Here is a 21107-nt window from a genome sequence, read left to right as displayed (position 1 = left end):
GGCATACGTTGACCGGCTGTAGGAGACTTATCTCACCAAGAGACGCATCTATCATAACAAAATCCGGATAGAAAAAGCCACATACTATGCAGACAGAATCCATGGGGCAGAGAATTCTGCCAGGGAACTGTTTAGCATATATAAGTCCCTAGCCACCCTTAAAACCTCTACTCACGACGTAGACCACTCAGTAGCAGCATGCAATCGCATTGCCTACTACTTTGGTGACAAAGTGTCTAAGATCTACTCTGCTTTTCCCCGATACACCACCTGTAGCGGATGAGCCTGTAGATCTAGTAGGAGACGGAGCCGATCAAAATCTGCTACTTAAATTTCACTATCCCCTCAACGGAGGATTTAGTTAAAATTTGCAGGTCTGTTAAATCTGGCTCCCCTCGACATCCGGCATCCCCAAAAAGGTTGAGTGACAGTTTGGAGACACTCGAACCCTATATCAGGCACTTGCTAGATGTCTCCTTCCATTCTAGTTCTATACCCGAGGATTGGAAACAGGCTGTGGTGCTTCCCCTCCGCAAAAAGCCCAACATTAGCTTTGAGAAGTTGGACAATCTACGTCCCATCTCTCTGCTGCCATATTTCTCTAAGGTAGCAGAGAAGGTGGTTAACAAACAGCTAATGAAATATGTGGAGGAAAACAACCTTCACCCAACCCTCAGGCAGGGTGCAGATGAGGGACAAACCATGGCTTTAATCCTCTTGGACCTCAGCGCGGCGTTCGACACAGTAGCACATTCCATCTTGCTACAGTGTCTGAACAGAGGGGGGGTGAGAGGGACAGCGCTGAAATGGATTTATTCATTTCTTACAGGTCGGGGCTTCCAAGTGAGGCAAGGTGATCAGTACTCTGAGCGAATCACTTTGGACCAGGGGGTGCCGCAAGGTTCGTCCCTGAGTCCAACACTTTTTAACCTTTATGTTGCCCCGATTGCCTCCTTAGTAGAGAGTCACTGCCTCCGAATGGTGTCGTATGCCGAAGACACGCAGATGGTTATCTCCCTGTCGCGTGCACCCGGTCTCTCGGCGGACATCTTCAGAGCTTGCATGCAAGATCTAGCTGCCTGGATGTCCGCCAATTGTCTCAAGCTCAACGGAGGCAAGACCGAGGTCCTGGTCGTGGGGGGTTGCCAATCTGCGTGGACGTCGGCATGGTGGCCGTCCTGCTTAGGTCCAACACCTATCCCCTGCCAGAAAGCAAAGAACTTGGGCATATGGTTTGATACTGACCTTACCTTTGGCCCTCAGATCAACCGGGTGGTTGGATCATGCTTCGGGACCCTTAAAAGTCTCAGGAAGGCATTAATGTTTTTACCTGTGACAGCCCGTCACACCCTGGTGCATGCACTAGTCACATCAAAGATGGACTATGGCAATCTTCTCTATTTAGGGACTTTGGAGAAGAATTTGAGCCGCCTACAGGTTTTACAGAATGCCGCTGCCCGACTAGTGCTTAGACTACCCAGAAGAGCCGCATCTTCAGCGGCCCTCCGTTCGTTGCATTGGCTTCCGATCAGAAGCAGGGTAGAATTCAAAGCACTATGTACGTGCCATCGGATCATCAACGGGAGGTCCCCTCTCCCTTTGAAAGGACTGCTGACATCTTACGAGCCGTCCCGCCCCCTGAGATCTTCCGGCTCAGGACTCCTGGCTGTCCCTAAAGTGTCTAGAGCACGGATGGGCGGAAGATCCTTTAGGTACCTTGCAGCCTCTAGATGGAACAAATTACCTATGGCATTGCGATTAGAACCATCAGAATCAATCTTTAGAGCTAAGCTTAAAACTGCACTATTCGCACAGTAAGATATTCTGCTCTGTAGGCTCCTGTAATTTCTGCTCCTCAGCGCGGGGACACGCCGTTGAGCGTCACCAAGCACTTTATAAAACCCCCTAAATAGAAGTACTGAGTCAATCCATGATCATTTAGGAATGATTTAAGTACTGAGTCAATCCAAGCATCCCAGAAAGATACTGTTTTAGCTACAAGTTGCTTATCATGTAATCTTTACATTGTCACCCGACGGGTGGTAGATAATGTGGAGTCTTGCACGGTCTTGATGGTAAAGATCCGTTCATAGAAGGTAAAAGTCAAAAACACATATGTTTATTTTTTGCAACTCAAGACGGTCCTAAAGTTTAAAGAGACTCCACTGCCAACCTGTCCAGTCCTATGAGCTAGTATTCAGGGCGAACAAGACAGCCCATAGGTGGTTTGGAGGTGAGCGAGCACCAGGTTTGTGTTAGCAACCAGAAGGTGTTTATGCTTGGTGAGGAGTCCGCTATCTCAGTGCTAAATACTACTGGTGATTTACAGTTAGGAAGAGCAGAGTATGGTATTACCTCAAAGTCCTCCTTTGTGTATGCTAACTGGGAGGTTCTAACATGAATGAGGTTTTGCTTGTTAGCTTATCTCCGAAAGTGTGCGACAAACTGTGCGTGGCTGTGGTAGTTCTGGCTTTCATGATGGCCTCTATAGGGTTACTACAAGATTTCCAATAACCGAATTCCTCTGCATTTTCAAGTCAGTGGGAATTGTAATTGCCATTATAGAAAGTCATTTTAGAACTTACAATAGTAGTTCTAGGAAAGCTTAGCAAGTAAAGAGAGCATTTTAGCAATTTTGTCACAGGTGGGAGAGGTGTGGCGTGCAGCAGCCAGAGCGGCTGACTCCGGAGTACGGGGCTCACGGTTTGATTCCCAGCTCCAGCTCAGTTTAGCATCATGTGACTCCGGGCAATAGCTCTCTTAATATCCCTGACAGCCCCCAGCGCCTGGATACTCTTTGGGGTGATAAGTTGCGCTTTACACAATGGAATTATTATTAATTTGGATCTTAATTATGTTAATGTAATTCATTAAAGAGTATTGTCGCCAAATGTCTCCTGGCTCTAGCAGTATAGGCAGAGATCAAAGCAAAAGCCACCATTAGCAAAAAAATATATATATATGCAAGTTTGTAAGATCCATTCTGAAAGGAAGATGGTTTGAAAAAAGCTGGAGTTCGATCAGAAACTTATTCCAGAGGGTAGGGGCACATAGTGATAAAAGTACAGCAACTTGAACGAGCCTTACAGAATATGGAGAAGGAGCAGGGTAGAACAATGAGATCCTTCAGGATACTGTCTCTGCAAATGATTGTGTCTCCACAAACCATTGGTGATAAATGTTGGTGTCTTGCCATACGAGGCACGATGACCTAAACAGAGAGTTGTAAAAAATGCCTCACTGATGGATTGGAATCCTTTAAATAGACGTCCGAATGGTGGTGGTGGGACTGAAATGAGAAGTTTATATTCAAGTATAGACTAATACAGTAATTCTATCAGTATCCCACTGTTGACTCAACTGCCATGCGTCTGTTCTCCAACTTTATAGGGCAGAAACGTGTGAAGCCATTGAAGATGGAACTGCTTGATGAGGAGACAGCTAACGCCTGGCAATCCATTTGAAACAAGGGGTCAATTTTACCCATAAACCTTTGACCACCCTGGAAGGATGTGGACAGGGACCAAAAGGTGGAAGCAAGTAGGATTGGTTCCTCTGCTTACCAGTCCGAGCCAGAGGTAAGAATTTCAGTCTTGAACATGTTGAGTTTGATAGAAGACAGGCTCGCCCAGTTACGGGCATCAATAAGACATTTCTGCAGAATATGAACATCTTTTGTGTGGGAATTCAATTTAGATAAAAGTAGTGTTGTCTACAAAGATCAGTTTGTAAGATCTAACACTGACCTCTAATCTGATATGTCTGAGAAACAAATAAGTGCCAATTTCAGACGAGGTGTTTAGGCGACGTTTCTCACAGCCATAAAACCACACACTGGTAAGCAAGTCATCAAAAAAAGACATACGTGGCAGCACAGCGTGTGGGTCGGGTTCGCGCGGCGATCAGACCCTGACATAAGTGGAAGTACGAGAGAGCCTGACGTCGGTATTTTCACTATTTGCCTTTGTCCAGTGCCTCCCTCTACACTCTGTGGTAAGGCCCGGATGGGTGTCTCTACGGGACCCTACACATTGCTGATGAGTGGAAGTTGTTGCGTGGGGTCTCCTCGATCGTTACAAAGGGCATCGTTGGCATGGAACTTGGTCCATGGACTCATGGAGTGTTCGGGGATTCCATCGAATGTGCGACTTGTGGTGACTCCTTTGTTGCCCGTTCCCTTGTGACCGACATCGTCGTGTAACCCAGACAAATTGAACTGCCTGAACCGGACTTTGTCTTGCTGCATGGGATGCGGTTGTGGGCTGTGAACGGCTGTGACATGTGTCGTGTCCTGGCGTATTGCAAGAGTTCCTGCCCTTCTTCGGATATCCTTGTTTATTGTACTTTTGGTGTTTTGTTGACTACGCATTGTGCGGACTGGGACACGTCTCTGATTAAGGCCGGATGGGGCTGGGTTACAAAATGGTGATCGTATCCTTCAGTTGCTGAAAGGGGGGGCCCTCATTGAGGTTGGGTGACTGGGTGAGCTGGCGGGGCGCTTACTGTTCTGATTCGATAGGTGCCTTGGATATTTTGCAGCAGCGCTGATGTACCTGTAAGCTACGCGGGGGGAGGGGGGGGGGGCCCTGTACCTGGGAACCCCCAATAATTTTTTTTTCTTTTCTATTTTCTTCTTTTATATTTTCCCTTTCTTCTATATTTCGGTTCCGTACACCGGGCGACAGGCACGCTGTTAAGGGGGTGGCCGTAGCCATTGGCAGAGGTGCAGGGTGGGGGGTTAGGGGAGGGGTACTATTGTTAATTCCTTTTTATGTTTCTAGGGCCTCTTTCTTATCCTTTGTCTCTCTTGGCTTTTTTTTCACTTTTCCTCCTTTTTATTTCTTTTGGGAACGGTGTAATAGGCTGCTCTCTATACGTCCTAGTGGTACGGATTACAGGGGTGGATGTTTCTATAACGTTTTTATGTTGCAGCGGGCATATACTGTATTGGTGGGCGAATTGTATTGCTCATTGTTTATCCTGCTTAAGGTGCGTCGACACCAACGTCCTGCCTGCAGTAGTCCTGACTGTAAATATCCTGATGACCCCTTGCTTTTGTATTTTTGGATTAGTGCGGCATCAGATCCTGTTCCTTCATAAAACTTGAAAAGAAACCTCTTTTATCCTGGTACCAATATGGCACAGAGAATATCCTGAGTTACAACGGGGCGTTCGGGAGGCGGGTTGATGCACTCTTATGGCTTGATTGATTTGCTCTGCCCGACTCTGTATTACTGGCCGGCTGTGATGGTTTTAGGCCCGGTTTTGTAACTGCTTTATGCATCAATAAAGGTTTTAAAAAAAAAAAAAAAGACATACGTTCCGATCTCACTTGACAGCAACTGGGAGGTGGACGGCAGCAAGAGAGACAATATCACCGGGTGACCCGGCGGAGCATCATTTCACGCGAGACCCTTATACACCTCTTCCAACGCCCTCTGTGACACCCCAAGTATTGAGTTAGTGAGTTATTAGTTTGGTGCATTAGTCCCTCTGCCATGAGAAGGTGCCAAAAGACAAACATGGCAGGGGTTGGCGAGAGGACTGCTGCTGCACGTGAACTGGTCCAAAAGGGAGAACTGAGTATCCTTTGCCGTTTATATTCTGCAAAGTGGAGTATGAGAGGAATATTATTTAAACTCCTTACACGGTTCTAGATACATCTGAAACAGAAGCGTCCATCATAGATCCAGGACAGCCAGATGTTCAGAACACTCATCGCGTGGCTGCTTACTATGTAGACTGGTTGCATGCAAATGCATTTCTCTGACAAATCCTGAAAATCTGGCAAGAATCCGGCTCTTCTGGACTTACGATGGACTTGCATGGTCTAAACAATGTCTGAGGAGTTATTCAATAGGAACCTGTTTTGCTGAGTGAGTTTCAACAATATGTAAATATTTGGTTCTGAAAGCATAGCATATTACACATGCCTTAAAGTGAGGCAACCTGCATACTTAACTACACATGCGCAGTGCGCCCAAGATCAAAAAACACATGCAGCACACCATCAAACAATCCCCAAAAGTGCCTCTTTATGGCACCTTTCAGGATGGGAGTGGTGTAAGTAAGCCTCTGCCGCCGGATCCTGTCGATGCAGAACCACCACACATCTGCGACATTATTTTTGCAGCCATAAATTATTTTCAACGACTTCAAAGGCTACACCACCCACCCGTCGAGGGAAAAGGATGCAATGCACGTCATACACAGAGCTCACATGGTCCCTGCACAGGAGATCCCAATGGCATTCCTGCACATCTTGCAACAACGTCTGCAACATTACAAGCATGACTACTTGATTTATGCATTAAAAGGAAGACCTAATGATGTGGCATAGTTTACTAAACTATGTGGCTAAGGAAAGGCAAATTGTGGGGCCCATTCAATGGCTATTTTGGCATATTAAAACACTTCGATACTAAAGGAAGCCCGGTGCAGTAGAAAATAGACATCTTAATTAATGATTCTGTCTTTAATAGACGTAGAGGAACACGATTTAATTAACACCAGCCTTTCTAGCTCCCAGTAAAACAGTTTGTGATAATCATACACCAGTGCACACAACAAGAAAGAAGCCTATGTGTGCACGCATCTAGTAATTAATAGGGTGGCGTTTAGGCCTGCGAATACCAATTCTTTTTTAAAAGGGTCTCATCAGTTCCAGATTTAACGTGAAACAACAAATTACGGCCTCTGGGGTCGCTTCTTTTCGCTAAGTACCACGTCTGCCGAACAGCACCGTAAAGTGCATGTTTATTATGGATGTCAAACATCTGAAGACACCATGATCCAGTGCTTTCCACTTTAAAAAATATGCCAAACGCCTGCGTTTACCTTTTAAATACTTCTTACTTGGTGAAAGGTGCCTGTGGAATTATTTTCCACCATGTTTTATTTACAGTTAAGTTTTTGTTTCCTGCTGCAGTGTAAAGCCACTCCCCCAAGCCTGTCAACTGGGCGATAGTAACACCATCTTATCAAATCTGTTGCTTCTTGAAAGAGTGATCTCACAACTCAAAGGCGAGCAGTTAAAGTATCTGGATAAAAATGTTTGTCTCCATCGTGAACGAGAAACGTTTTGCAAAAATATGTTAATTACCCAGCAGATAAAGCTTTTCATGGGAAACGCAGCAAATCCTTATTAATGTGGAATAAACATGCAGCATTGAGAATATCTACTGGCCTTGGTTGCAATTAACAACTTCATGCCTTTTGACTCAAAATGTAGGTCCTGAAAACAAGCAATAAATTGCATGCGTGGCTGTCTCAAATGCCGAGCAGCCCCCCCCCCCTCCCCCCGCTGCAAGGCGCCATATTGGTTTTCCATGAACTTCATTTGTACAAGTACATTAAAAGTATTTTTGCCTGACTGGATAGAAAATGGCACCTTTCCAGTCAAAACATGGTCGCTAACACATTTAACCTGACAATCGATCAACCCTTCAAGGTATTCTCAGCTTTTCTGAGCCTCAGCTCTGTTGGAAAATATTCCACTTGCATGGGCTATCTCCAGCATACCTTATGACTTGTCCGTGCATCTGCTCGACACATGGGGTGCCACATCACCATGCCCTGCCTAATATGGAACACAAGTGAAAAGCAGGAGCTCTACTTAGAGTAAATACTCATTCATATCCTGTAGGTGCCACAAATGTCATCTTGTGACACAGGGAGCAGTTCCACAGTTCATGACCATGAGTGGCTTTTACCATCTGGGACCAGTACAAACTGAAGCAGGGCTCAGGCAAATGATGGGAATATGCGAGACCGCTCTTCACGTAAAGTCTCACCATTGCACGAGCCCTCCAGTCCCCAACCTGCCCTAGCAGTCCCCTGTAAGACAGACTTGGACTATGTATACCCAGGCACTACGGTTCCATCCATCCAAGCCAAAGATGGTTGAGTCAATTCAATTGCTGCTGTGCAGGAGTGCACATGTGCTGATTTATGCCCCTAGCCTGGTGTGGCGTGGTAGGAAAACATGTCATTAGGGTGCGGGTTTCCACTGAGACTCCAGTGCCTGAACTCTGAGTGACCGCACTCTGTTGCAAGTCTATCCAGCCCTCCCCATTCACCATTTGTTATTGGCAGTGAGTGTGGTCTATGCGAATACCAGTTAACCAATGGCTACCTGAACATAAGGTGGCAAATGCATCTGACATTAATGGTAACTGTTAAGGGGGTAAGAATACAGGGATCGGACGTGTGAATTATACCACCACCGCCCTACTACCTACAAGTGCAAGTAACCTCTCTCTTTCCATACAGGCAAGCCTACCTCTTGCAACACCAAAACAGAAAAATACATTAAGTTAACTGAGCCGTGCCAACATCTATTTTTTTTAAAGGGAGAATGCATTTTCCGCCCAGCCCAAGAGGCATTCTCAGACTGAACTGTAACCATCAAGTAGCCATGTGGCAGAACTCACTACATGCAATTTATTCCCACCCTGCCTCCACAGAGGGCTGAAATTCAGCGCTGCTCTGCACTTCCAGCAGTCTCAATTATCCGTTTTAAAGCCACAGTCTTCAAATTGGAGCCAAGGCCAGGAAATATAGGGTAAGATCAAGGCAGGCGGATCCTGTGAACGACTGATAGGGCTGGTGTTGCGCCAGTGCCTTGCACGACTGACACCACCACACCAGCCTTCGAGGCACTAGGCTGCCAAAAAAAAACCTCTTACAATCCACGTCAGCCAGTCAGCCTCCGGACCACAGGCCTGTAAACCGTCATTCGAATTTAAGAGCAGAATCAAACAAAATAGCTAAAGAAAACAAGGAAGGAAATTTACTGCTGCGCAAACCAATTAAAATTAAGCACTCTATTAATGAATTCCTGAAAAACAAAGTTTTACGTAAGTACTTCTAGCTCGTGCCCTGGGATCGTTTTAGCAGAAGTTACTTTGAGTCATGCATTCACCCCTCATCTCCACAGTAAGAGTGGACTTTATTTATAAGGCTCACGTGTTGTGCAAGCACTTTGGCAGACTAGTATGAGACGGGAAGGAAGTTCGGGGGGGGGGGGGGACTCTGTCCATGCAAAGGATGGGCTGAATAGGCAAGTTTGTAGAAACTGATTGAATGCTAAGGTTTTTGGTTGTCACAAAGTATCCTACTAACGGTGTATCAGCCTAGGGAATAAGCCCAGGTTCATGGAGGACTGACGTTAAATTTTGGTGCGTCTGTAAACTCTGTAGTATTCAGAGTACATGCCCACATTATGTTGATTGTAGATTTAGTGTCTTCAACTCAACAAGTGGGTCTGTGATAAGGATAGATCCAGAGCCTCTAGGAGTGACCTTAACAGATATGACCAGTGCCCTCTACTAGTGAGAGAGGGTCCGCACATAGAGACAAAGTGGCATTAAATAAAAAATACAAAAAAACCCCCAAAAGGCCAGCAATTTCCTCATGAATAGATCACTGTGGTTACAGCACCTAGAAACCACAGATGTGTGTGATGACGCACTATAAAAATAAATTATTATTACTGTGTCACATAAAGATAAGGGGATAAAGTGCGGCTCACTCACACAATCGTGTTTTGAGGCAGAGGAGTGCTGTTTGGAGATAAAGCCTGGGACAGTTGTCTCCATGTGGGACAGTTGAAATCTGTGTGGCTAAGCAGAGCCCTCTAAACCGGACTATCGGCTAGGGATTGTAATATTCGAGGGGATGGTGTCCATAGTACTGCCTTCTGTAATGATGGACCCTTAGTGCTGTCTCAGAGCACCGCCCGGATGACCAAGCAGAGACTATTGTACTAGCTCGTGCATGTCGATTCACACAAGCACAGGATTTATTCACAAAATTCACCTCTTGCCCAATTAATTTGATTGCATTAACATGTCCAGCATCTACTTGGATTCACCTTTCTGTGAACACCTTACATGCCTGAAGCAGTCAGAATATTTTACAGAAGTAGTGTGGTAACAGGATTCCAAATTGAAATATTCAAGGGCACACGAAGGGACAGAGTGTCCCGAAATGCATTGGGCACCCGTCACTTTCATTGTATTGATCTTTGCTGCCTTAGTTAATTCCGAATTTGTTGCTAAGAAGTTCGAATATTTTGATGATTAATGACTTTGGGCACCATGAAATGCTAACTGTTTAACCAGTAACAATAAAAACAATATGGTTTGATTACATTTTTGATTTGTACAGATTAACGGATGATTTTGTAACAAAATATTTCATTTGAGGCGGTGCACACCCTGTCCAAGTCACCTTTGCGACTTGGCTCACCATTATTGATAAGGTGGGATTATTGAGGCAATAATTACTAGGGTGGAGCACACCGATCGTGTTGAGCTACAAAGTATATTTTTTATATATTGTTGATCCCACGGAGTGCGCAATCAACATATCACATAGCTGGAATCCACTCTGACATGCTTGAAGTTTCATCCCAGGTATCGTCATTCATAGCTTTTGCCACAAAACCAATGGCTACAACACCGAAAACCACCTGGTGTTAGATTTGGCAATGTCTATAGGCCAATAGGTACTTTAGCAGGTTTCTACAAGAGTAATTCCAAGTAAAGTGGGTCCCATCCGGAACTGGGGGCATGCAGTCCGCACACAAAGGGTCCATACAATAAGAACTGTTAACACTCCTTTATGGAGGTCAAGTCACTTTCCAAAGAGTTGGTTTAGGAAAGCACTCAATCCCTTTTTGGGTTCAGATTTTGGAAAAAGTTTCTTCTTACACTCTGGCCTTCCCGCGTCTCAATTTTTGGAACCGTCTACTGGCCATGAGTCAGACATAACGATTTAAATGTGAATGTATTCATCATAGGTCATCATCTTTGTATTAAAGATGCAAATCCCATACATTCTATCCGACTTACCCAAGCCACACAGGAGCCAGTTTCCGCTAACCTGCACGTGGACAGCTACAAACTAGCACTCTTATCACAGACACGGATCCCCAAAATTAACGAACCGCAACACGCGTTTCATTCATCTCTAATCAGAGGCCTGGGAATCCTCTCACGTGGAGAAGGTTTAGTGCTTCCGGTAAATGTCACTGGCCGCCCTCAGCCCACAGGGACACCCCACGGGCCTCCCGCACCCATTGCATTCCGAAATGTAAATCGCCAACGTATTTAAATCTCGGCACGAGTATGTAAAACGCATCATCTCCTGGGCCGTGGCGGAGCTGGGCTTCAAACAGCCAACGGTATTTGTTATGCAGGTGTTCGTTAACCTCTGACCCTGCCCTCTGCGCGGGGGCAGCCCACACTCCGCTGCCGCGCGGCAGCACTCTCCTGGCAAATCAGAGGACGCCTTTTGTCAGCTCACCAGAGGTCAGTGCTCGCGCCGCCTAAACGCCATTTTGGATGTTGTCAGAGTTGTGCGTGTTCGCGTGCGCACCATTTCCAGACACTTTGTTGCCTGGGCACGTGTTGTATCTGTACCTGTTATTTCTAATTCTATGACGTGTACTGTATTCCATTATGACACATACCGCATTCCATGTTCTATGTTTGAGCTCTGCTGTCGGGTCATTCGATTCCGTGACTTGGACACGACAGCATTGCTCTTCCTTAGCCTGTTCTTGTGGGTTTATATTATTACAGATTTATTCTTAATAAATCTTCTACTCAAACTCCTGCCTTGATATGTTGTTATTCCTGTAGAAATACAACATAAATATGGCGACGATGGATTGGGATCTTGGAGATAACTTTATTTGAAAATTATTTTTTGGGCAGTTCGAGTTTAATTTGAAATACCCACCGAGAAAAGACTCAATTTTTCAAGAAAGGAAGAAATTAATTACAGCGACTATTTTCATATGGTAAGATCAATTTACCAACTTATTAACGTCGCTAAGCTAAATTCGTTTAAAAGTTACCTGAATTCCGTTTGAAATCGTTGGGAAACGAGCGCGTGTGAAGAGGGGCGAGCTGAGAGCAGAGCGTCATCAGGAACTGAGCGCGAGAGGAGAAGAGCGAGGAAACTCTGTGCGCGAGTTCAAAACAGCTCAGTTACACTCTGTCATCACGCAAGGTCAAGCAACGTGACACCACGCAGCGGCCATTTTGATTCACTCGTAAACAAAGGGAAACATCACCGGTTAAAAAAACGAGCAAGTTCTTTTCACATATCAAAAGAAGATAGTCGATGGTAATATTAATTTATTTATAAATCGGATCATTTTTGTTTTCGATATCTGAACTTAACTCTTTAAAAAAAAAAAAAAAAAAAAGAATGTTTTTTTTTTTTTTGATAAAAGATAATAGAACAGCTATAAGGTAAATTTATTGACTATGGCTTACCAAATTCAACCTTATCAAATAAATCCTTTCCTACAGAATGCTGGTAAACCACCAGTTAAATGGGAACAGTGGCATAAATCTTTTGAAAGCTATCTTATTGCAATAGATGGTAAAGATTATACAAAGGAGAGGAAACAAGCTGTTTTATATGGACTCTTAGGTGATGCTGGAAGAGAAATCTTTGATAATATGCCTGAAAGTGAACCACCACCTGGACAGTTCATTCCTTGGGATGAGTACACTGAGGCTGTAAAAAGATTGGAAAAAAGATTTAAAGAACAACCAAATATAATGGTAGAAAGGCATGGATTTAATAAGAGAAAACAATTACAAGATGAGAGCATTGAAGACTATCTTTCTTGTTTGCGTATTTTAGCTTCTAAGTGTGAATTTGGTGACATGCTCGATACTTATTTAAGAGATCAATTAGTCTTTCACTGTTATTCAAACAAAGTTCAAGAACGTCTTCTAGCATGCAGGAATCCCACTTTAAATGAGGTCATCGACATCGCTATTGGTATTGAAAGGTCTTCAGTTTCTGCTAAAGTTATATCTGGAACAAGCAATGCGGAACCTGTATGCTCTATAACAAATAAGAGTAAGTTACAAGACTTTAAAAAAGAAAAAGGATCCATTTCTACAAAAAAGAATATAGTTTGTTATCGTTGTGGTTCCAAAACTCACATCGCTAATAATCCTATTTGTCCGGCACATGGAAAGAAATGTGCGAAGTGTAGGAAAATTGGACATCTTGAAAGTGCATGCAAAACTATTTTTAAAAATAGAAATGTTTCACATACTAGTGTAAATGCCTTAGATGACATGGAAGAAGATATTGGTAACCTTGTTATTAATGTTAATTTAGAAGACTCTGATATTACATTCAAAGCACCTTTAGGCGAAGCCTTTATTCATGGTGTTAAATTAGAAGTAATGGCAGACTCAGGGTCACCAATAACCATTTTAGATGAAATGACTTATGCCAATTATCCTTTTCCTAGTAAACTTTCTGTTGCTGATGTTAATCCTAAAGCGATTGGTGGACAATTCCTCAGAATATTGGGATACTTCACTGGTTTAGTTGAACTGCTAGGTAGAGAAATTACAACAAAAGTTTATGTGGTTGAAAAAGGCAAAGATATTATTGGTTGGCGTGATTTAGGTAAGATGGGCATTATGTTGAAACCTGGCAGTGACACTCCTATTATCCTTGGTGAGATTCCTATAGCTTCTATAGATATCTGCAGAGAGAAAGTATTTTATAATAACCTAGATTCTATTCTTAGCAAATACAAAGAAGTATTTGAAGATAGAATCGGTTGTGTGAAGGGTGTTGAGCATGACATTAAGTTAAAGGACAATGCTGTACCTATTATACACAAGGTCAGAAATGTACCATTGAGTGTGCGAGCAGAGTTAAAAGAGCATTTGGATGGTCTATGTAAAGATGGAGTAATTATACCTACAGATTCCTCTGAGTGGGTTTCTGCAGTTGTATTGGCCAAACGAAAAAATGGTAAGTTGCGCATGTGTGCAGATTTGCGCTCTCTGAACAAAAACATTTTGGTGGATTGTCACCCATTGCCATTGATTCAAGAGATGCTTATGGCAATAGGAAATTCTACTCATTTTTCATTAATAGACTTAAAATCAGCCTACCATCAGGTTGTTTTGTCAAAGAGATCACAAGATCTTACTACTTTTGTTACTCCCTTTGGTGCCTTCAAATATACGAGACTCCCTTTTGGATTAGCTTCTGCAGCAAGTGTATTCCAGAAGCTAATGGATTCGTTATTTGGAGACATCAAAGGGGTACAAGCATTTCAGGATGACATACTCATTTTTGGAAATGGAGTCGAAGACCATAATAAAACTCTTGACAAGGTCTTAAACATTTTGAGTAAAAGGGGAATGACTGTGTCAAAAGAGAAATGTAGTTTCTTAGTTCAGGAATTAGAATATTTAGGGCACTCTATAACTAAAGAGGGCATTAAACCAAAAAAGAACCTGATTGATTCCATCATGCTTGCACCTGCTCCAATTGATAAAGACTCTCTTAGATCTTTTTTAGGATTAAGCGAATACTATGCACGTTTTGTGCATGGTTATGCATTTGTGGTGGAACCTCTCAGGTGTTTAACGAGGAAGAATGAAAAGTTTGAATGGTCTCTTGTCCATGATGAAGCATTTAACAAAGTCAAGGATATGATTAAGAATGCACCAGCTTTGAAACCATTTTCTTGTGGTGTTAAGTGTGTTGTTACCGTAGATGCTAGTTGTGTAGGTCTTGGTGGAGTTCTCACACAGTTTGTGGATGGAAAAGAAAATACCATTGCCTTTATTTCGAGAACCTTAACTACAGCTGAGACCAATTATAGTACCATAGAGCGTGAGGCTTTGGCTTGCTCATGGGCGGTCGAAAAGTTCAGGTGTTATTTATGGGGAACTCGTTTTGATCTTGTTACAGATCATAAACCCCTCATTTATTTGATGAATGGGAATGGTACAGGCCATGCAACTTCAAGACTAGTTAGGATTATCTCTAGGCTACAAGAGTATAATTTTGACGTTAAACACATCTCAGGAGGAGCAAATTTTAGGGCAGACTGTTTGTCAAGAATTCCTCTTGACAATCAGATTGGATCCTCTGACGTTCTTGATGATGAGTGTGTTGTAGTTTCAGCAATAGATGCTTGTGACAATTCTTTGGGATGTTTTTCTGAAAATGATTGGTTGGATGGTTATGAGAAAGATCAAATTTTGAAAAAAATCAATGAATACATTAGAAAGGGATGGCCACCTGTTAGAAGTCTTAGTAAAGATCTTGTACCTTATCAGCAAATATCCTCTGAATTAAGTTTGGAAAATCAGTTCATTACCAGATGTGGACTTTTTATTCCGCCTTGTGATTTGAGAAAGGGTCTTGTAGAGAGAGCTCATTCTGGGCATCCAGGAATGTCTGGTACCAAGAAAATTTTGAGAAAATTTTATTGGTGGCCTAGTATGGATAATTTAGTTGATGATTTTGTTAACCAGTGTCCTGAATGTCTTCTGTCCGACAAGCATTGGAAGAGTAAAAAAAATGTTACATCTACTAATTTATTGCCTGAACAAGCATGGGAAAAATTAGCAATTGATTTTTCGGGACCTTATAATATTTTGCCGGAAGATATGAGATATTTAATTGTCTTAACTGACTATTATTCTAAATGGATCTCATATGATTTTGTTAAATTTCCATCTACGGATATTGTAATTGAATTTCTAGAGAAGATCTTTAATGTAGAGGGTTTCCCAAAGAAATTAGTATCCGATAATGGCACACATTTTGTATCTAAAAAAATGGTGGATTTCCTTAATAAATATGACATAAAGCATATTAAAAGTCCTTTGTATTTTCCAGCTGCAAATGGACTGGTTGAAAGAGCAAACAAATTTTTCAAAGAAGGCATACAAACAGCTTTGTCATCAGGAATGGAGGTCAGGAAACATGTAAAAGACAAGGTTTGGAGTTATCTTAATACTCCGCATTCTATCACTGGTTTTACCCCTTTTTTCTTGTTGAAAGGCAGGGATGCAAATGATATCATCAAACCTCTTTTTGATAAAAAATCATCTTCTTTAAATAAGTTGCATCTTTCAAAAGCTGATTCGGTTGATGAGTGTGTCAGGCAGAATTTTGAGAAAAGATACAAAGTTGCTAATAATATTTCTCCGACAAATTTTGAATTTAAAACTGGTGATTGGGTAATCATTAAAAAACCAAAAAAAGTTGTCAAAGGTGAATCTAAGTTTTCTTTACCCCAACAGGTTGTTAGATCATCTAATTCATCTGTTATGATTAAGAATAAGGGTTGGTGGAATAAGAGTGCTGTTGTCAAGCTTGAACCTTATCAAAAAGACATAATCTTAAAAAAACTTAAAAATAAGAATATTTCAAGAAATTCTTCTTTTTTATGTTACAAAGATTTTTTGGATTTTGTGCAACCATTTTTTCCTTTTGATTTTGATCAAGGGTTAGTATCTAGAGATCACGAAGTTTTTGAAAATACTCAAAGTTCTTCACGTGTTAGTGAAACTAATTCTCATTCTTGCTTTGGTGAGGGAGTGGGTGAGAGTAATCTGTTAGATGTAGAAACTGATGCAAATTCTGTAGATAAGGTAGCAGAAACAGTTGTTATTGCTGATGCTAATTCTGCAACTAAGGAGGTTGATGCAAGTCAAAGTTCTTTATCTGATTCTGATTTGAATCTGACTTCTGCTAAGAGAAACATTGTTATGCCTTCCAAATTTAAAGATTATTATTTGTATTGAAACTTGTTGAACCTTATGATATTTGTTTTACTTACTTTTGTTTTCTTTTCCTTTTATGGAAAGGAGATGTTGTATCTGTACCTGTTATTTCTAATTCTATGACGTGTACTGTATTCCATTATGACACATACCGCATTCCATGTTCTATGTTTGAGCTCTGCTGTCGGGTCATTCGATTCCGTGACTTGGACACGACAGCATTGCTCTTCCTTAGCCTGTTCTTGTGGGTTTATATTATTACAGATTTATTCTTAATAAATCTTCTACTCGGGGAGGAGCCTAGCTCGCGACCGAGATGGCCGCGCTTTAGCTCGGCTCCGTTTGCCCGCCTGTGTTTTTCGCATTTATCCTGCATTTATCCTGCCCCGGGAAGCCCTCCTTGCTGTGTGGTACTACTACGACGCACTGCAGGCACTTACCACTTGTTCCGGTTGTCCTGGCTGCTGTGGGTCCGGTGCAGTGCCCCCGACCATTCCCGGGACTCGGGGGCGGACTGGCCTGGTTCTTCATCCCGGCTCCTGGACCGGACGCAGCCTGCGGGCTTGCCCTTCGGGGCGCGCTGGAGGTGATTGGAGGGCCGCTGTTCGTGTGAGCCGGAGGTTCCTGGCTGAGAGACTCCTGTGTGGCGGCAGCCTTGGATGGTGACGCTGCCCTTCATTATTGGGGTTCCTCGTGTGTTCAGCTTCCTCCCCCTTTGTTCTCCGGTCCGGCCATTTTGTTCTTTGCCGCCCGGACTCGGAGCACGGGACTGGCGGCATTGGGGGGCTGGCGAATCCCCTTCTTCTGGTGGCCCCCCTTCCTGTCCGGGGTGTTCTTCTGCCTGTCGGCGGGACTTCATCTGCTTGACTGCCGCCCCGGCGGAGGTTGTTGGCCGCGCGGCCTGTTCGGGCTCTCAAGATGGCGACCAACCCCATTTGTTTGGGCCGGGCCCGGACGAGCACTGGGGGCCCGCCGCAAGGCCCGGGTGTCGGATACTGTGAAGGTTTTCCTGCACTTAAGGGGATCTTGAACATCCTGCTATCCTGGCGGCTCTCGGTGGCCGCGCCACTCCTGGCTCTGGAGACGGTTCCTCACTGCGGGCCTCCCGGGCCCCCACGACCGGATGAGGCATTGATATCGCGGGGTGTGGCTGGTACTCTCCTGGCGGACTCGGCCCCGGCTGCCGCCCCGGAGGTGCGCAACCTGATGGCGCCTTCTCCTCCTGTGCTGCCTCCTCTGCCCTTGGTCCGGGAGCTGGATTTTGTTTTGCCGGACTTTCATGATTCTCCTGGTCCCTCTCAATCACCACTGCCCGATGACGTCTCCTGTGCCGGCCCGGATGGGTCGGTTTTTATGGACATATCCTTGGAACTGTGCCTGCATCGTTTGCTACATTCTGTGATTTTCCTGGATCTTCCGTGCTTTTCTTCCTGTGACTTTTTTGGACTGCCGTTGGACTCTCCTGCTGCCTGCCTTCTGTTCTTTCTGGCAGGGTCCTCGTTGGATCGGACCCTTACTGCTTTGGATAAAAAGGGTCAGGGCTGATGAAAACTGACTCTTATATGCGGTAGCTTATGAACGGTTTGGATGGTCTCTGTGTCCTGATATGGTTCTGTGTAACTGGTTAGTGCTCCTGGACTTTGGCCTGATACTCTTTGGCTTCCCGAGGACTTGGACCTTTAACCCGGGCGGGTGGATGGGTGCGTTTACTCCTGTCTTTGGCCCTCCCCCGTGTATATGTTTGTATGTCTTTACTCCCTTCTTTCTTTCCCTTCCTTCCCCCCCCTTTTTTGTCTTTTAATTCCAACTTTTCTTGCTCCACTAAATTTCGGGTTCCATTTAGGGCGACAGGCACGCTGCGGGGGGGGGGTTGGCCGTAGCCTTCTGCAGGGGTGCAGGGTGGGCTTAGGGGTGGGTGGGGTCTGTTTGTTTCGGGGGGTCTTTTTCCCCCCTTATTTTCCCCTTTTTTGTTCTATGGCTCTTGTGTATTCACTTTTTCGGGACTCTGTCGCCTCGAATCTCCCCCGGGGGTTTTCTGTCCTTCTTCCGGTGTGTGGCTGATTGTGGTTCGCTGCCTATTCTGGTATCGTGTTTCTGTTACATCGCATGCCGGTTTTATTGTCCTGTTTTTCCCCCTGGGGGTGCGTGGTCTGGCGGGTGTTCCTTTTTGTTGTCTTTTTCTCCCTCTTTCCCTTCCTCCTTTATGGAGGTCCCCTTTTTCCGTTGGGGTGCGTATTGCATAGTCTTTGTGATGGGGCTTTTTGATTACGTCTTCTTTGTTCGGGTAGGGGCGGAGGTGGGTGAGCGCGATTGACTGTTGCCACTGTCGCTATTTGATGGTCTGATTCTGTTTCTGTCCTTTGCTGGATTTGATTATATGGCTTCATTTTCTTACGTTGTGTTCGTAAAATGGCGGCCTGCCGCGGTCCCTCCCTTGTATTCTCATATACGGCCCGTTATTCCTTTGGTCCCCTCCCCGTGCTAGAAAATTAACCTTTGTCATCCTGCTCTTGCTGAACGCTCGATGGTTTTTATTGCTTCACCAGTGCTCCTGATGTTATATCCTGTGCAGATCTTCTTTTTGTATGCTGGTTATTCGACCATTCTGTTCTGGCCAGCCCGCGGGGTTGTAGGCCAGTATTTGTGAGCTTTCATTGTTCAATACAGGTTTTAAAAAAAAAAAAAAAAAAAAATAAATAAATCTTCTACTCAAACTCCTGCCTTGATATGTTGTTATTCCTGTAGAAATACAACAGCACGTAGGGGGGTCACCGAGTTCCGCCTCAGCTGAGCTGAGGCAGCATCCGCGCCGCGAGCTGGGCTCTCAGAAACGACACGGAAGAGGGGGGCGGGGGATCGAGGCTCTGCGCTCCCACAGAGCAATCAACACGCACGTGAAGAGCGGGCTGCAACCACCCAGGGCTGCAGACACAAGGGGTGGTGGAAAGGATGGGGACGGATGGAAACTATACACGGGTGTGTGCGGTTTTCCTGGCTGTCACTACATCGTCCATCAGTCTCCCACCGAGAGGGGCTGCAAGAAACGTAGGCCCCCCTCAAACTATCTACCAGAGGTGATCAGAGTAGCTCCAGAGCGCCGTATCCACAGCTGATTATTCAGGATATTCAAAAAAGATACATTTGCACACAGCGAATTTAAGTGAAACTCATTAACTCATGTTTATTTCTACTGTGGCATAGATTCGACTCTCCCAGACACTGCCGTTATGTACTACAGACCCCCTGTCAGCTTCATAGCCGCTAAGTTTCCCAGGTCCATGTAGGATGTGCTGCTCCAGTTCAGTTATTTCTTTGAGTCCAATGCTTATTGTTCGGTTTTATAATGAAAAACACTACAAGTGCAAGAATTCAAAGGGAAAATCCAGGATTGCAGCAACACATCACAGATGGACCGGAGAATCTTAGCAGAGCTGCAGACCTGCCAACATGCAGAGCGCCACTATGTGTCACAAGGCAACTTTCTTCACACTGTCTCCTGGAGAGGAACCAATATCATATGATACAACAAGTGACCTGAAAACCATTGCAAAGAGTGCTTTTGCAGCCATATGTGGATGCTCTCTGCACGTCCATCAGGGGTTTTGCAAACTTCCTAGGACAATGGTCACCAACAAAGAACCTTTTGTTTCTGTTATGGAGGGAGCCTCTGTCACTGCTGGGCACAAAGCCCAGCCCCCCCGTCTCCACGGCCACACCCACGCTTCCTCTCTTAAACAATGACATTTTTAAGCCTCACCTACCAGACTGCTGTCTGGTAGCATACGTCCTAGTGCCAATTTACAGTGGGCTTATAGCCCACCACTGATTTGCATTGGTTGGCTTTAATGTCACTCATTTGCTTTTTTTGTTGTTTTTTTACTGCTAGTTTATCCTGTTCTAGGCCCTCCCCTGAATGGTAGCCTCCTTATGATCCTTTCCGGTTAACTTGTATCCTCAAACTGATCGTATTTAGAGACTTACTTTTTTGTTTTTCTTCCAGCATGTGCTTTCTAGCTATTTTCCTCGTATGCTGCTCCCCACTCAGGTATCTCCACCATACCCCCTTCCACTCCTTCCCTGCCCCCAACATTGGGTTGCATCCCACCCCTTCAAGCTGGCATGTAGAAGGACAGCAATAGGGATAGTTTTGCTGCAGAATGGCTGAAGCGCAGATTTTTAGGGCTGTTATGGTTTCATCTCCTGCATTCCACATACTGCATGACCACACAAGCTTTGGCACACTAAGGGCCTTCTGCTGCATGCATTCAGGTGGCGTCCGAGGGATAAAGTGTACTTAGTATGATACTTTTCCCGGAGGCTCATACATCTTTTCCTTGGGCTACTACAGAAGACCAAATGGCTGAATCCTGAGGAAGGTAAATTAGGCCTTGTCAAGCATTTCCCTTTACGATGCCACACTTCCTTATGCTTTTTCAATTCCGTTTTCTGTGCGAGAAGTACTGGGAAAATAATCCATGCCACTTTGATTGAAAACATTGAATTCAATGTACAATTCTGAGCTAC

At 44.3% G+C, this 21107-nt stretch overlaps 1 protein-coding gene across 8 annotated transcripts in view; it reads right to left on the bottom strand.

Moving 5' to 3' along the window:
• Positions 1 to 21107, bottom strand: part of MAP7D1 (MAP7 domain containing 1) — a 294703-nt gene that overhangs the window by 221829 nt on the left and 51767 nt on the right. Inside the window, exon 1 of one of the 8 annotated variants that reach the window (XM_078681191.1) lies at positions 10857 to 10875. The exons of the other annotated variants lie outside the window; for them this stretch is intronic. The gene's annotated coding sequence lies outside the window, so the exon portion shown is untranslated. Of the gene's footprint in view, positions 1 to 10856; positions 10876 to 21107 lie in introns of those variants that run through there. 8 annotated transcript variants of the gene reach the window in all.

Source organism: Lissotriton helveticus, chromosome 3_1 (assembly GCF_964261635.1).
Source record: "Lissotriton helveticus chromosome 3_1, aLisHel1.1, whole genome shotgun sequence".
NCBI classification, from domain to species: Eukaryota; Metazoa; Chordata; class Amphibia; order Caudata; family Salamandridae; genus Lissotriton; species Lissotriton helveticus.
This window is presented reverse-complemented; position numbering and strand designations above follow the sequence as displayed.